Below are 12,206 nucleotides of genomic sequence, written 5' to 3'. Positions count from 1 at the left end.
GCCGGTTGGAAGGGGGCGTCCTGCTCCTCCTGACTAAGCTTGATGTGGGGCGTTGGACTGATAGCCTGGTGTGTCCGACCTGCGGATGGCACATGGCACTGGCTAAACGACGCATCTTCTCTTGTCGTCCTCATGCTCTCTTCCCTTAATTTGTTATATCCTATCTATTTGATTGTTTGCTACATGCGCGGGTGTTTGAGGTAAGACGTCATGAGCGGTGACTTGGATCCAGTAGGAGGCATCAAGAAGCAGCGACGACTCTCAACTAGCTGGTAGCAATGCACCCCCACCCCTCTCATCTACGTACATGGATTTTCAACGGCCAAACTACTTTCTTAATTCTTTCTTTAGCGCTTTCAGTTTTCACTAACAATCCATATTTTGTAAACCGTGATCCCTGTTCATGACCATATGCCGACAACCTGTTTGATGTTATGCATACGACGGATTGAGATACAGTCTAATTTTCAGGTCAAACTCTTACCTCTGTTTAGAAAAATCAATATGAAGAAACAGAGTGTATATGAAGAAAAATCAATAGGAAGAACAAGTGTACCTGTTGCTCCAAGCTGCCGGCGTTGACGAGGGTCCACGGTCCATTTGATTTCTTGGGGATTATTCAGTAAAATGCGATCTACACGGAAGCCAATCCGATCCAGGTGAAACGGAAGTTGGTACATTATTCTGGCGACGGGGCTTCTGCTTGTGCGGCTCTGCATGTATGTTTTCAACTTGCAAATGGCCTGATTTTATCAATTATTGTTTGATGAAAGACTAACCAGTTTATGCCTGACATTTGCGCCTACATTTATGCAGTACCATTCCAGAGCTCAAGGCGTCAGGTCTACTTTAGAGACAAACTCTCGCTCAGTTTAGTTTCCATGTATTGTTAAATTCCAATGAACTATCTTCATTACAAATGGTAAGCTAAAGCAGATTAAAAAGGATAATAAATTTTCTCAATCCATGGTCAGTTGCTAAACTGAGCAGGAGCTGCACTTCAAGGAGCTAACTGTTCACTATAATCCATGGTCAGCCTTTAGGGTATTCATCCACTCAGTGTCCTGTATCTGAATTTTGTGGTCTGGAAATTTTTACCGGTTATTTCATAATAAGATTATAGAGTTGTTCTCCCTTTGTTTTGCTAATCTGCTCACTTGCTACAGTAAATAAATAATTAAATTATCGGGAGTGGTAATTTCAAGGAAAGAAACAAGAGCACTTTGAGGTATCTGCTATCGCACCAGTACTGGCAGTACATGGGGACATTTGTTGGTGTTGTATTCGGATCAGTGGAGATTGCTCCTTCAGTCATCATGCCAATCCATGTCTAGCATGTTTAGTCACATTGAGCTCTTCCAATTTTTCTTAAGCTATGTTGTACAGACACACAAGTTTGCAGCTGAATATGAATTAATTTATTGTGATTTTTCATTATCATGTAACGTGTTCTTTTATCTGATGAACAATAGTATAATTCCAAGCCTAAAATCATAGGTTGGGAATGTATTTCTCTGCCATCTAATTTCCCTCAATTATTAGTTGAAGAGACAATCGATCAACCCCTCTCTATTGTATGGTTATTTCGTGCACGTGATTACGTGAATGTTTCGGTTATATATTTGATATTTTGACGTAGAAACCCATTTTTTTTCATGTGTGAACGTTGCATACTCTACACCGGGTAGGAGGAAATATTTACATTTCTAAAGGGTCACTGGATTGTTGTAAATGAGTTCCCATCAAAGAGGTTCTCACATTTTCTTTTGAAAATAGTGGCTCAAGCTATCTCATAAAGCTATATAGTAGATGACGCACAACTCAGAGAGACGGAGATGTGGGGTGGTGGTAGGAGTAACTCAACAGTAAAAAAGGTAGACAATGATGCCTGATGTACATAAGAGTCCTAATGAAAACATCTGATACACAAAATTGGTATTGAACCATAGAATATGCATCTTCAAGATATATGTTACACAAAATTGGTACTGGACCATAAATATTTATGCCCATTGCAACACACGGACTCATTTGCTTTATATGATAGTTCAACTTTCTTTGATTCTACATATGATGATTTTTCATTGAAACCATGTAAGTATTTTATTTGCTAGCCGTTGGTTTCATGTATTTCCCTTTTTGCTTTTACTATGACAAGTGCACTGTGAGTTTCTATAGAAAGGGAAAATAATATGCATAGTTTGTTCACGTCATTTCTTCATCATGTGACAAGCTTTTGGCTGTTGCTCTATGTTAGCACGTGGTGGATGCAGTCATCCCTCTAAAAACTTTCTAAAGACTTGTCAAACATGGAGGAGCGGGGTGAGCGGGGCACGTGGTGGCCGAGCTTGGGATTGACCATGTCCAGATGTATTGTGATTGGGTGGACACCACGAGCACTATCGGCAAGGGCCAGAAGAAAAATAAGCGGCAACACAGGTGGGCTCCGGGTTGAAATACATGACATGGATCTATGGGTCACGACTCATATTTATTGGGCTAACGACCTGTGATTTCTTCTCCTCCGTTGCAACGCACGGGCATCCGTCGTTAGGAATTTTGCAGAAAAGTGCGTTCGTTTCTGAGAAATTAACCCGCAGTCCTTTAGTAAGTGAGAAAAACGTTTCGTTCAGGTTGTTTTCCGAAACCCCCCTGCAGTTTTCAATATTCAACCTGCAGTCCACTAGCACAAAAAAGCACGGGCTCTCCCTCACCTCCTGATCTCAGCCGCTAGGAGGCGACCGACCCTGGCGACGCTCCATCCGGTGCTGCGTCGGCCACCGGTCGACGCCGGCGAGGATTTGCCCCCTCTCCCGACCCACGTCTCTCTCTCTCTCTTTCGCGAAATAGGGTTGGGTGCCGCCGCCGTTTTCCTGGTTGAAGGCGGCCAGAGCGCCGCACGGGAGGCCCTTGTCGGGCGAAGCCCCGGATCACGTCGTTCCCGCGGAGGGAGAGGGCGGCGGAGTCGAGGATGGGCGCGGCAGGCGGAGCCCCGTCCTCCTTTGTCCTCTCCCGTTGAGCGCCGGATCGAAGAAGCATCAGCTCCCCCACCTCCATCCCGTCTCCTCTCCTACATCGGCCACACCACGCCGCGCTCGTGGAGCAGAGTCGCGGAAGCACGACGCCGGCTGCGGCAGAGTGAGGAGAGCTCGTCAGGTCATCTTCTCCCTCCAAGGAAGGTTCAGGCCCAACCTCCATGCCATCAGCTCCACCCCATATATGTTTCCTGTCAGGTTAGTTTCAGGTCCGCTTAATATTTTCAGGTTAGCTCATCTAAAAAATAGTTTTAGATTAGTCTGCATAATTAAATTAGAAGTGTTATTTGGTTGTCTGTCATTGTACTTATCTGATCTGAATCTAATGAAATATGTATTGTACCGAAGGATGGTTCAGCACCTATTTCTGTGTGATTGTCACTGTTCTAGACTTGTGGTGGATAGAATAACACAAAAGACTTGCAAGCATTACTAGCATAAACCTTATGCAGGAACCTTGCACAAGCATTTAGTAATGAACATGCTGAAAAAAACATTTAGTAGTGACTGACGCCTTCCGTGAATCCACCATCATTTTTGTTACATTGCATTACATAGTAGGTTTTTATTTCTTTGAGAAACACTACTGCTACAGCCGTTTGCATGCCAACTGTTCGGTCAATTGGACCAATAGACCGGAGGTAATTTTCTGTTTTTTTACTTTGGTGTTTCCATGTTATCACGACCACTGCCACTGAACAAGACTAATCTTATAAGGAAGGCATTAATAGCGATATCATCAATGGATTGTCACCAGAGGTATGTAATGCCTCGATCCCCCTCAAAAACAGCCCTGCTGCTTTGGTTGTGAACTTGTGGTGGCTGTGTTCCTCACAGTAGTTGTTTTTGATGTTACTGTAGTTGGTACACCACTGTATGATCGATGAATTCAATCGGTTTTCCTTTGTTTGCACTGCTGTATAATGAATGTTACTGATTTGCCCCCCTCAGATCTATCCCTGTTTCAGTTTATTTTTCTGAAAAATTGGTGCTACTTCTGATTGCTCACAATTTCAGTTTGGCGAATATCTACATGGTCGGTATATTTGGGGAGTAGCATCTGATGAAATCTCACTGTAGTGGTATCGATTTCAATGTTATTTATCTGCCCTAGAATCTCGGAAGTGCACTTAGTTGGAAACATGCATGCAACATTTACTTTTTTCTACTTATGTTACTTTCTTGCCTGGTCATCATGCCAGCTCTAGCATCCATGTATATGATTTCTCAAGGGTCATATTCTGAATAATAACGCAAGGTACTTTGAGTAAAAGTTCTACAAATCTATGCTCCTGGAAAGCTAGGATTTGTAGGGACAAAATGTACTCGATTGCTCGACAAAGTATGACAACAAGCTAAGAATATGTCATATATCACGAATTTACATGGCTGCCTTGTCGGCATAATTCATATGTTTTGTTCTGTCAAATTTGTTGTCAAGTTTTGGAACACGAATCGGTGGCGAACCAGCATCAGTAGTCCTTCATGTCTTCAAACCTTAGATGCCATTGCCCAGGTCTATTTGTATAGAGATCAAAGACTAAGAATAGTATCACCCTGTTTTCCTACTTCATCAGTATTGCACCTATTTAATCATTACATTGGGGATGCCTTATATGTTGTATTACATGTGTTGTTTTCTTCTTCATCTAGAGACTACTTCTATTCTGCTTAGGATTGTCTTTGCCAACTGAGATGCTTGTATTAAGTAAACAACATCGGTCTCTACTCTACTCCTAAACTAACATAGTCCACAGCTGGGATGCTTAGGAAACAGTAAGAATTTCAGGCATTACCTAAAAGAGTACAATCTGGTATTCCTAGAAATTAAGGAGCTCTTAAAATTATGTTATCCATTCATGACATATCCACAAAACGTGCAATGGTTTCTGAGCAGGCACAAAGTCCACATGTGTCCCAGTCTGAGGCATGAACAAAGCGTCAAAGAACAACAGTAGTACATTTCCTGGACTAAGTATCTCCTTTAATCATGGACATAAATTCTTTTCTGGCTTCTTCTCCACACTTTTCTTTTAACAACTCAGTTTCCAACAAGGTCTCTTTGTGGTGCGACGGTGCACATAATTTTCTTTCCCTTTTTGAGGCGCTGTTGCACATTATGCAGCGAACCATATTTAGGCCGGCTTGGTTACTTTTATACCAAGCTAGCTGATCAAAAGGCACACAATTAGTGTACGCACGCAAGAGTTGTTGGCGGCTAAAATCATGAAGCAACGGACTGACAAATCATGGCCAGCATACAGGCAGGCGAAGATAGCCAATGTATTTGCATGTTTTCTTGACTTATATTACAATGCATCCACAATAAAAGCTAAATTACATAATGATATTCTCCCATATACAATGAAACTTATCTTTTCATGGAATTCAGAATGTTTTTTAACAGCTCACTCATGTATATTGATCTGGGTAGTTTATATGTTATTCTGGTTGACATTTATCACTTAAAATTAATTGTATACTATAATGGTAATATCCAATTTGGTCCCCTTTGAATTGCTTAGGACATTTATGTTAGATCTTCGAACTTAGTGAATTCCCCAAGCATCTTTGTAATGTTGGAATTCTCTGGCTTTTGATAAAAGAAAAGTTCAATTCTAACGGATTAGTTAAAATCCTTCAAATTTACTTTCGGTGAACCATATGATAATGGACAATCCGCTTTTACAAAGTATACAATGACAATGTATTTCACATGATGAAATTTTGGTTTCAGGGTAAAGATATTGAATGTATGGCACTTACCTTTTTTATGGTGGGTGTGTGGCACTTGATGTGATGGAGTGACTCCTGGGTGCAGTGGTGTACATGTTCCTCCACGGCAAGGGCCACCGCATCATGGGCCTCCTGACCAAGGTTATGTAGTTGTGTGTCACCAGGGCGATCCCCATGTAACTGATCTTATTCCCCTCTATATGTAGCATGGCCAGCTTGCGTTGATTGATTCAGTAAACGGGGTGTTGGTTTGTGTTTGTTTTTGCGTAGCCTTCTAAATTCCACAACTGGAACGTGTACGGTTTGGGTGCAAAGATGTACTTCAACATATGGTTTGTTCTTTGAAATTGAATTCAGATCTTGAGTACTACTTTTATTTTGAAGAAGTATGTGCATGATTTCACAACTCGAAAATGGCAACGTATATAGCAGAAATGTGATCCCTCTTTCAGTGCAACCAAAATGTATAGCACAACTTTGTATACATCAATTCCAATATGAAATCTATATCTGAACTTGAACATTTGTCTCACCTGCATCCAGAGAGAGAACACACAATGTAATCGATGAGATGGTCTGATCATATACTGGGAACATCATTAGTATTAGGTTCCATTTCTGGGTCTACCATATTTTGTGCTCGCACTTGATTGTTTTTTCATGTACCACGGTATTTTAGTTTTCAAATAGATTGAAATAGTCTTTCTATACAAATTATGCAGTTTTCACTATAGTTATTTTTTATTCCAAAAAACAAGGAAATCTGATGGTGTAGACAACGCCACATTGAAAGATAGGTCTGTGAAGATTCGGCTTGAGAGCTCATGAAGGGTTCTTATGTCTCGATCACAATAGAGCATCTACAGCCGGCTACCCAAACTGGCCGGGTGGACGCCTGGTGTCCCAGTCGAGCTTCCCAAATGGGTCGCAGACGTCCGGGCTATCCGGCATCCCTGAAACCCAGCCCAAATCCCCACATATAACCTCACTTCGGATGAACACTAGACAGAAATCTAAGACAATGCCATGTTTAAAGATGGGTTTGCGAAGATTCGGCTCAAGAATTCCCGAGGGTACTTCCGTGTTTATCATATTTGTTTTCACACCTTGGACATTGTGTTTTCCCGTTGCAACGCACGGGCATCTTTACCTATATATATATATATATATATATATATATATATATATATATATATATATATATATATATAGGGAATGGATTCCGTATCAACACTAGCTGCGGTCAATGCTATCCGCACCTTTCGTTTGCATCAAGATTAGCACCTTCGGGAGGATAAGGTTCTGATTTTATGAATTATTGATGTGCTCATCGACCAAAGGGAAAGCCATGTGCTCTACTTTACAAGGGCTTGGACGAAAATGGAAGCCTAGGCTCTGCAAGGTCAGATTTATTAAAGGGTTGTTTGCAGCTATTTTTCGTCATAGGGGCTGCCGCATGGAACATTTTGGGCAAAGCTATTGTAAAGGCTTTGTTTGCTTGCTATGCTCAAAGGGTTCCATCTTTTTTTAGCAAAGTGACAGGCCATCATCCGTCTGCAGAGGTTCGGAACTTTTGAATGATGAAGATGAAAAGAATCGTATGTCATACCTAGAGCTAAGTACTCTCTGAACGTTGCAATAACTTCTCTCTGATCTCTGAACATGTAAGGGGCTGCAATTCAAGCACCGAGCCAACCCTTGAAGCTAGCAGTACCAAGTCATTTGCAATAAATAATTGTGCCAAACATAGAGCCAAGTAGTAAACTTGACACAGCTCAAACAGATTACAAGAACCTCGCCCTATGTTCTTCAGGGTAGGTTCTGAATTTGAATCAAAATAAAACTCGCCGAAGTTTGCCCTCAGACTTATGAAGAACTGGCATCACAATTTCAGCACACACACCACACAGTCAGCAAGCACACCGGCCGGAGCAGACACCCACAACACCCACATACACACGGCCAACCATACACGACATGCGAACGCACAACACAGGAAAAAAGAAGGCCACAACCATGGTTTGAATGCCCATTTGAAAGATTCCATAGTTTCTTTGCCGAGAACGACACAACCAAAAACACAATAAATCCATTATGTCACTTAAGCAACTAAGCAATGCATGCATCAATATTCAATACACATAGCCAACAGAAAACATCAATTCTACATGCTCATACCATGTCACTAATTACCATGCTCTTACCTTACATCGGCCTACAGGGATCCAATTTTCAGCAAGATCTGCAACAACATATAACAAGGGTTAGGAAAGTTTGCAAAAAAATAACAAGGACCGATAAAGACCTAAGGAATTGCTTCCCGCAGGCAGTGGAGGTGGGACGTGAGAGCACGGAGGGACGCCGGGAAGAGGAGCAGGAATGGCGGCGGACGGCTCGGGTAAGGCCATGGCGGCCACGGGCAGAGAAGTGACAGTAGGGGAGGAGGAGGAGGATGGCCGGAGAGGGGAGCTGCCACAGGGGAGGAGGAGGATGGCCTGCTTGGCGGACAGATCTGCCGGAGTACGAGAGGAGGAGCACAGCCCGCGTGGTGCTCTCCTGCTCGCACGGGTATGGGGATGGCTGTTGAACGAATAAGGCAAAAAAAAAACAAGGCTAAAAAAAGTTGCACGAACCTTTTATCGGCTGGGCACCGTGCGCAGTTGTGGACCTTTCCTGGGCTTGGAACCGTATCTCCACGGGCCCATGACTGGCGTGCCACAGGGGTATCAGGCTATGGGATGGGCCTAGTGCATAGGCACGTGCACGCATGGTCCACAAACACCTATAACAGGAAATAAAATGTATTCATTCCAAATGTGAGAAATTCAAAGATGGCAAATGTTTGGACCAGATCCCAAGCTCAACATGTGGCTATGATTGCTACCTCCACAAAATTGTTGCATAGGTTTGCTTTTCCCTATATATATATATATATATATAAGTTTTTTCAAAAAGCCCCTGTGGTTTTCCTTACTCGACCCGCAGTCCCTTTTTAAGTGGCTAATTTGAGAAAACGTTTCGTTTTTACAAAAAAGACCCTGTAGTTTGTATATTCAACCCGCGGTCTTCTTTACGTGGAACGGCTGGAGGACACTCGAGCGCACCTTCTGGATCGGATCGGGTCAACGCGGCGGCTCGAGCGGCTGGAGCTTGAGGGGGCGGATCCGTGGACGGCAGGGGCTGGGGTGGCGGATCCGAAGGCCGGCGGAGAGGCGGGGGTCGCCGGTGACGACGAGGAAGGCCGGAGCGCGGCTTCCTGGGCGGATCCATGGCAGAAAAGAAACAATGTGGTGAGGGAGAGAAGAAGGGAGAAAAGAGGGGCGGTGTGGTGTCCCAGGCAAGAACTTGCCGGAGCCGGTGATGGCGGACGGGTGCGGGAGACGGAAGGATCGGGCGCGGTGGCGCGAAGTCCTTGTAGTCCCCTTCGCCCCTTCTCTTCTCCCTCGACGACCGCTTGAATCCCGAGAGGAGAGGAGAGGGAGATACATGGTGGCGGCACGATCCGCGGCAGGACCGGACCTGCTCGTCAAGGAGACCCATGCCATGGAGCTGCTCGTCAAGGTCCGACCCTGGTGAGTGCTGACGCCATGGTTCTGTATATGGATGGATTGCAGGGTCTACATTGCACCACATTGATTTGATTCGGTCTGGAGCAGCAGCAGCAGTTCGTTCCTTCCATGGAGGGCATCCACGACATGACCCGCACAAGGAGCTCCAATGACCCGCACAAGGAGCTCCAAGCAGAGAAAGGTACCTGCTCCCTTGTTGTACATGTTCGTGGGTTCATTGTGATGATGACACCACTGATTGGATGTCCTGATTAGATACAATCCATTCCATTGAACCGTGGGGACAACATGAGGCATTTGTCTCTGATTTGTTGTTACTTTGATAGATAACATGTACTGTGCGTGCATGCGTGTGTTGATAAGTAGCATATTTGCTTGGCCGCCTGTGACACTCATGTCAAATCATTGACGTTTCTGGGGTTATACAAGCATCATGTTTTCTAAGGTTGTGTTTTCCCCGCCACCATCTCTCCCATGGCAAGCAGCACAAGTTTCTTTGTTTGTAAATTAAGCAGTCTGGTAGATTTGGAAAGGAGGAACAGGGTACTGAACTTTTATATACACCTTCTACAGCAGTGAGCACGGCCTGCATCGGCAGCATCAGATTCAGATTGTGTAAGTATCATTCATTCACCAAATTAATTTGAATTCTGTGTTCTGATCTTCCACGTTGCAAATTTTTGCTATATATTACATATCACAACTCTCTTCGGGTCTCAAACAAGAGGTTCTCAAACAATAACTGCACGATAATGTGCAGTGTACAGCCGGTGTTGTAAGTATAAAGTGGATGATATGCGTGTAGGCAGTTCTCAAACAAGAACTGCATGTCTTTCAGTTTGTATTGTTGATAATTTGTGCAGTATACGGTTGCTGTTGTAAGTATAAAGTGTAGGCTGATCAAGATGCAAGTTTGCTTGGTTTTGACTCCAAGCATGATTTTTGATAATTAGAGAGAAGGATCTTGGGTAAATATCTTTGTCTAAATCGATATAGTCATATAGGCTGAGTTATCTTCTAGCAAAAATATGGCAATAATATCTTCTTTGTCTATTTATCTTTTTTCTTTTCTCAATGTTGAGCTTCCCTATATGATGATTATAATGAGCTAGATTGGCAAAGACTGGACATTCTGGATTTGGAAGAATGCAATGATCATTTTTGTGTGCAGCAGCAGATGTAGTGCACAACGAAAAAATAGTTAATCCTAGCCTTGATGTTTCTACTGCAACTAAAAATAGATACTACTTATTATGTCACTTTTCTCAATCCGTTTGGCATGTTTTATTATGTTTTCCTCTGACACATGAAGGTTTGGAGATGGCGGCCCAAGGGGAGGATTTCAGTGGAGATCGTACTTTGACTATAACAACAGGCTAAGATTTCACCTGCACTGTACGCGAAAAGCAGGTTCAGGAGCTCCAAGCCAACAAACACCAGAGCTTTGAAAAAGATGTAAGATTTCTACTTTTTAGCTTCTGTCACAAAATTTGATGTAGCCTATTATTTTGTATGGCAGTCAGGTATGTCATAAGAATGAGGTATAGACCTATTGTTCAGTTTTGTTTGAGATAGAATACAAATTATGCATAATATTTGAAGTTTATAGAACATGACCACAGCAAAAAAGAAAAGCTTTAAAGATCAACATAGGCAATACTTTTTCTGGTAACAATTCAATTTATGATTCTTCAATTAAATGCCCGAAATTATTCCAGTATGTAGTATATACTTGCTGCTAATTAAAAAGTATAAATATATGCTTTCACATGCAGTCATGGCTTTGCTAACATGTATGGTGTCAGTTTAGATAGACCTCATAGTGTTGTTTTGATTCTTGGCTTCAGTATCAGTATAAGAAGATAGATGTACGCACTTGTAGAACTACAGTTTGTTGCAGTTGCTAGGGACTGTAAATTGTCATTCTAATTCATTCTTTTGCATTTCGGTCTGTCATTCACTGTTACTTTAATGTTTCACATGTTTCGCTGATCTCCCAGGATTATAGAAGCTTTTTATCTGTTTTCTCATCGGAACAGCTCTCCGTGCCTTATGAAAGTCATTTGGAAATATGAGTGAGAAGTAGGTGTTGTATTGTTTTGTTTTTTGTTAATTTCTGGGGAGGAAGGGAACTACAGTTTTGGCAATATTCATGATTCACAAGCACCATGATTGATAATGTTGTTTACGACATAAACTTTGTCATGGTTGATTAATAGGCACAGTTGATTTTAGGTGCTAGAAGTAAAGCACTGCTACAAATTTAGAACTACGATGTTGTTTTTGATAGTTCTGTAACATTACAAATCTGGATCATTGAAATTTTTCGTACCAGATCAACACATTTGGCCGGATTTGGCTTATATTTGATGATGAGCAAACAATACATGTTGTGAATATAATATAACAAATAATTATTGGGGATAGCGGATCAAACATTTAGTCAGATTAGCTTATATTTAATAATGAGCAAACAATGAATGCTGTGAATATAACAAATAATTACACATGGTGTTTTCCAGTTCTGATTTTTAGAATTTTGATTCTTTCCTTCTGTTGTCGTGATAAACATTGACACACATGCATATACTACCTATTTTGAAAATCATAAGCAGTTAGTAACATTCCGCAGCATGATATTGCACTTTACATCATGGTTCTTTAATGCTAAAATTTACAGTGAGTTAATTTGTAGTTAACTTTGTTGTTATGCTTAACTTTGTTGTTATGCCAATGACCGAGGCTCTCCGGTGTGCTGATGTTCTTTGTAGTAAGCGCGAATTTTCATTCGTATGAAACCTTTGTACGTGAGAGAGAACCAATATGTACGAGTGTGCGTTGTAAAAGAAAAGACTCGGTCTGACCG

At 42.1% G+C, this 12,206-nt stretch overlaps 1 long non-coding RNA gene across 2 annotated transcripts; it reads left to right on the top strand.

Annotated features, from left to right (window-relative positions):
- The first annotated feature begins 8,865 nt into the window (after positions 1–8,865).
- LOC123109216 (uncharacterized) lies at positions 8,866–11,680 on the top strand. 2 transcript variants are annotated; one of them, XR_006452510.1, is made up of 5 exons: positions 8,866–9,343; positions 9,428–9,521; positions 9,914–9,955; positions 10,653–10,795; positions 11,341–11,680. It is a non-coding gene; the product is annotated as an uncharacterized lncRNA (long non-coding RNA). The 2 variants fall into 2 exon arrangements; XR_006452508.1 differs by having other exon boundaries at positions 10,653–11,680.
- Positions 11,681–12,206: the final 526 nt, after the last annotated feature.

This window comes from Triticum aestivum, chromosome 1B, assembly GCF_018294505.1.
Source record: "Triticum aestivum cultivar Chinese Spring chromosome 1B, IWGSC CS RefSeq v2.1, whole genome shotgun sequence".
NCBI classification, from domain to species: Eukaryota; Viridiplantae; Streptophyta; class Magnoliopsida; order Poales; family Poaceae; genus Triticum; species Triticum aestivum.
Note: the sequence above shows the minus strand (reverse complement) of the source record. Positions and strands in the feature narration are given on the sequence as shown.